The sequence below is a fragment of the Rana temporaria genome, chromosome 12, assembly GCF_905171775.1.
Source record: "Rana temporaria chromosome 12, aRanTem1.1, whole genome shotgun sequence".
NCBI lineage: Eukaryota > Metazoa > Chordata > Amphibia > Anura > Ranidae > Rana > Rana temporaria.
In genome coordinates this window covers 70,435,925-70,441,613 of record NC_053500.1, presented here as the reverse complement: position 1 = coordinate 70,441,613, position 5,689 = coordinate 70,435,925, and the positions used below count along the sequence as shown (strand labels likewise).

The following is a 5,689-nucleotide window of genomic DNA, read 5'->3' as shown; positions in this document are numbered from 1 at the left end:
CCCCAACCTGATAGGCTGGCGTCCGTGGTTACTATCCTCCATGAGGGGGGATTGAACGATCTTCCTTTCAGAAGATTTTTTGTGACTAGCCACCAACACAGGCTCTGCCTTACCGCATAGGGAAGGGAAATGGGAAGATCCAAGGCCTGGAGTCTTTTGTCCCAGGCCGCGAGAATTGCTCTCTGTAGCCTCCGAGAATGGATCTGGGCATAGGGCACTGCCTCGAAGGTGGCCACTAGCTTTCCCAACAGGCGCATGCAGAGGCGTATAGATGGCCTTGTGCTGCTTAGGACTATGTGGATTAACTCCCTTATCGAGTCCACTCTGGACTGGGGCAGGAAGATCCGTTGTTGTCTTGTATCTAAAATCAGACCTAGATACTCCAACCTTCTTGTGGGCTGTAAAGCCGATTTGTCCCGGTTTAGAACCCAACCCAGGGACTCTAGGCAGTTTACTGCTAGCAACACTGCCCGATTTAGACCGGCCGCTGAGTGGTCGACTACCAGAAGATCGTCTAGGTAGGCCATGATCAGAATGCCCTGTTCCCTTAGGATGGCTAATACGGGGGCCAGGATCTTCGTAAAAACCCGAGGGGCCGTGGCTAGTCCGAACGGAAGAGCCACGAACTGATAATGCCGATAGTTTAGGGCAAAACGCAGATACCTGTAATGGCCTGGGAAAATCGGAACGTGCAGGTATGCGTCCTTTATATCGATGGAGGCCAAGAACTCCTTTCCTTGGAGGGCGGCCACCACCGAACGAATGGACTCCATTCGAAAAGACCGGACTCTTAAAAAGCGGTTTAATAACTTTAGGTCCAGAATAGGCCTGACGTCGCCGTTTGGCTTCAGGACAACGAAGAGGTTTGAGTAAAACCCTTGTCCTTGCTCCCCTGCTGGTACTTCCATAATCACTCCTTGAGATAGGAGTCGCTCTAGGGCGGACAGAAGCGATGCCTGTCTCTGAGGGTCGCCTGGAAGTCTTGACATTTGAAAGTGAGGAGGGGGGAACTCCCGAAACTCCAGCTTGTACCCCTGAGTTACTGAGGACAGAACCCATTGGTCGGTAACTTGGGCCCCCCACAACTCCGAGAACAACCGGAGTCTTCCCCCCACTCGAGAGAGTGGGGGCGCCCCTTCACAAGGCTGCCTTAGGGGCAGCCTTAACCGGCTTACGGTTCCACGGTCTCTTGTTCCCTGCAGCTTGCCCCTGGGGCCTGTTTGCAGCTGCGCGTCCAGGAGGCCGTCGATACTGCCTAGAGAATGAGGGCCCTGGAACTGGAGAGGTTGGGCGCTTAAAAGAGGGACCTCGGAACCTTTTCTTAACCGGCAAAAGGGTGCTCTTACCACTAGAGATCTTTTGAATATATTTGTCAAGATCTTCTCCAAACAATCTCTCTCCTTGAAAGGAGAATCCTGTAAGGAGTTTTTTGCAGGGGGTTTCTGCAGACCAGTTCTTTAACCAAAGTAATCTTCTCATGTGGACCAAATACAGGGATAGGCGGGACGCCTGTTGGATTGAATCCTTGATAGCGTCTACCGCGAAACATAAGGCTCTAGGTAGATCGGCTAAGTCCTGAGCCTGTTGAGCCGGGAGGTCCTTTAGGGCCTGCTTGGCCTGGTCTTTTAAAGCCTGGCAGACGCCAATGGCAGCTACAGCTGGCTGGACCACTGCCCCCCGCTGTGGAAAAGGATGCCTTTAGTAAGGTCTCAAGCCTTTTATCCACAGGATCTTTGAACATGTGAATATTGTCCACTGGACATGTTAAAGCTTTATTGACACATGATATGGCTGCGTCAACAGTGGGGACAGCCCATTTTTTTGAAAACTCCTCCTCTAAAGGGTACATAACTGCGAACCTTTTAGGAGGCAAAAAAATCCTGTCTGGCTTAACCCAGTCCTGAAATATCAGGTCCTTTAACAAAGGATGGACCGGGAACACCAGGTTGGCTTGGGGCGCTTTTAGGGAGCCCAATGAGGACACAGCGGAGGCCAGAGGCTGAGGCAAAGGCATTTTAAAAGCTGACCGCACCATATCCGTTAAGGACTGAACCCACAATTTTTCTGCGTGAGAAGCTGAAAAAGGTTCTTCTATAGTAGAATCTTCAGAACCCAAATGGTCCAGATGATCCTCAGCCTGGTCTCCTGTATCTTCCAATTCCTCAGTGGAAAGGACATCTTCCTCAGGAGATTCAAACCTGGGAGACGGGGACCTAGCCCGCTTCTTCCCGGATAAAGAGGCCGTAATAAGAGCGGCCATCCTCTTTTCAAATCCACCCAAGGTGGAGGCTAACATCTCTTCCGTGACATAGGAAGGAGTTGGTTGAATAGGGCCCGCCATAGCACCTAGCAACCCCGATGGCTCACCCAGGGCAGCAACCTCCGGATCCTCCGGGGAGGTAGGGGCAGGTGGATTCTGGGAAATATCCTCCGAGCCCGATGGGGAACCCTTCGGCTTTTTAACACTTTTAGCGTTCCCTGCACCCTTAGGAGCCATAATAACAAATCTGAGATACTCCGCTAATATACAACTAACTGTAATAGCTGGAGAAAAACACACATTTAAATAAATGAGGAAAAAAATTTAGGCTAGGGTAATGTTAGACAGAAACTAAACTTCCCAAAACCTAACAAGAGATAGCAATATTGAGCCCCAAGGGCTTAATCATATCCTAATATTGCTTCCCTTAATGCTGGGCTAAGAGAGTACCAAATACTAAGTACTCTGACTGCTACTTAGTACACCGGCTTTTCAGAGAAAATATGAGCTTAAACAGCTCTTTAGCAAGGTGTGTACAAAAAAACGGCCACTAGGTGTCACTGTGTCAGCATAACATAGGCAAACCTATCCTGCTCAGCTCAGCATCGCTGCTCCGTGTCCCTTCACAGCCTTCAGCAAACTGACAGGCTAAATAGAGTTTTTCCCTCTGATGTACAGAGGGGAGGGAACTCCCTGGGCGTCCCCCGCCCCTCCACGCAGCGTCGGCGCCTACAACAGTGCGCGCGCACGCGCGCGCGCGCTCCCGACGCCGCTCTCAGGAAGCAGGAAGCAGAATCCATGTGGGGAGAGGAGCCCGGGAGCTGCTGGAGACACACAGACATCAGGAAGTAAGTAATTTAAACCTGACATGCTCCCTTTTACATTTCATGGAGCAAAACACCTTGTAGCAGCAGCAGCAGTCTATTAGCCCAGCCAGAGGAACAGTATACCTGGGTGTTTGAGCCATCCAGTCATGCAGACTTTGTGGTTTCTCCTTTAGCCCATGCACAGAGGCATAAAAAAGGCTTTTCCCCAGAGTCCCCTGTGGGGAGCCCACTGACAAACCAAGTTCCGTAGGCCCCCCGCTTACCTTTCCACGCCGCAGGGTATTGCTCATGCAAGAGGCCCAATCTTCCCCCTTCACCGTGGGTATGGTCATAGACCTTCAGGGACCGGGGTCCAAGTCAGGAACACCACACACCTGGACCTATACAGCACTACTGGCAGCAGGTATTCATAGGTTAAAAAACCCAGTCCTGGAACCCAGAGTCCAGCCCTCCAAGGAGAGGCATTATAGGCAAAACCCCATCCACGAATTGGGGCCCGGGTACCGTCCACTTTGGCTATGAAGCACCTTGGACGGATCCGGTCGGCTGGCCCTGGTCCCAAGGACAAACTGCAGGCACAACCTTCAACGTGCACCAACACCTAAGACACTGGCGAAAAAACTGAGGTACTCCCACTATGGGTGGGGGTTATATAGGGAGGGAACTTCCTGTCGGAGAGTGCCAGTGTCCATCACCTGAAGGTACACTATATAACCCATATGTAATGGCTATGCTGCTCTGTGTCCCGTGATGTACGATAAAGAAAAAGGATTTATGCTTTTAGCATTTGTCTAAGGCCCCAGTGTTAGGGGTGTTTCCCCATTCTTTGCCAGCTTTTGAAAACATTATCATTCAGCCAACATGGAAATATCTACTTAAGATGTGCCATCCTTAGGGAATGTTCCCTCGGTGTCCTGCTAAAATATCCAAGACAGAAAATAGTTCAACCGTTGCATAAAGTGATGGTAACAATGCTCAACATCGCAGAGTAAAAATTGAGGTTCAGATATATAAACTCTTTAAAGCCCTTTTTTTTTTTTTTTTAACAGAAATGAAAAGCCTGAAGAGGTCACGATGGAACCTCCAAGTAAAAAAAGAAGCTTCGATCAGTTGAATAGTAAGTAAAGTGTGTTAAAATAACAACATTTATATGGGAGTCATGATCTGAGGTGTAAACAGGTGGCTGGGAATCTGTTCCATCAACTTAACATTTGCTTTCTTCAGCAAACCAGAAAATAACGATAGACTTTGTCTTCACGGGCAGTTCAAAACACCACAAGCAACTCTCCTCATGAGTACCACAGAGTGTTTTTAGGGCTACAGTACCTTTTCAGTGTTCTAGCAACGGCCGATGCAATAACTAAAGTCTCTTTTTCAGGCCAACTCACCCAAATGATGAGAGTCGTAATAAAGAGGCTTCCTGACAGGATCGAGGTAGGTTATCACTGATGGCGAAACAGCCAACAACCAGCTTCACTGACCTGCTGCTTCATAATCAGGCCTGAAATGGAAGTACTTGCCGTTTACCATTGACCCTAACCCTGACTGACTCATCTACATTTTCACTTTTTTTAATCATATTCTCTCTAAACCACACATGTTCACTCCATAGGAACTTAATGGGGCATTATCCAGTTACCACTTTGTAGAAGTTCACAAATTGTCATGTACCTTACAGGTTAGGCTTGCAGCAATATTTAGAGAAGTAGATGTTTGGGTCTAGGACTGCTTCATACAATTTAAACTGAATACTAATCTGCTTGCTGTAATGGCTTAAAGGAAAGGCCATGTAAAAATCCAGTCTAAAGTGATTTAGCATCTCAAAATAATGCCATGCTGCTAGTACTTCTGAAGCAAGTGCCCTAAATAGAACTATCAGGAAAGGAGGTTCTCCAGTGAGCCTCTCAACAAATAATAATTCAGAGCATTATTATTTCATGTATTATTATTTATTCAGAGCATACACCTACAAAAGTATTTATCTTTTTTCTCATCTCACAGGAATATTTGAAAAAAAGAAAGAAACGCATTTCTCTTTGAACATTTTCGGTATTTTTCCACCTCCCTCTATCTTTTTTTTTGGGGGGGGGGACATTTTTTATTGTTAATTTAATTTAGGTTTTACGCCATTGTTATAGGTTCACACATCTTCGCACATGAGTCCTGCGCATGTAAATTTTCTGTGAAATTCAAGGCTCCGGGCACTACGATTAGCTGCATTTGTACATTGAGATCAAGTGCGGTTACAAGCGGCTGCATTTAGGTGCAGTAGTCCTTTCCATGGCAACCCTTTTTATTTTTTTGATTATGATGTGCTTCCTGTTCTTTTTTTTTTTTTTTAAGCTGCAATCCGCAGTTGACACAAAAGACTGTGATTACCTGCGGTAATGTGCATATAAATACGCTAAATCACACCTGGACGCATTCAATTCTATGTTTTCTATACGCACCAAACCGCAGCTAAACGTTGTGTGTGAATGGGGCCATAGGAAAGCATTTTGTGCTTTTAGCTGCGGTAGAAAACTAGAAAATCTGCAGCTAAAAGAACCATTCTATCCGTCTGTGTGAAAGGGGCCTAAGTTTTCACATTGTTCTACCATTT

At 47.2% G+C, this 5,689-nt stretch overlaps 1 long non-coding RNA gene across 1 annotated transcript in view; it reads left to right on the top strand.

The window, feature by feature from the left end:
• Positions 1–4,585, top strand: part of LOC120918973 — an 11,848-nt gene extending 7,263 nt beyond the window's left edge. Inside the window, exon 3 of the long non-coding RNA XR_005744490.1 lies at positions 4,466–4,585. This is a non-coding gene — a long non-coding RNA (uncharacterized LOC120918973). The remainder of the gene's footprint in view (positions 1–4,465) is intronic.
• The last annotated feature ends 1,104 nt before the right edge of the window (positions 4,586–5,689 follow it).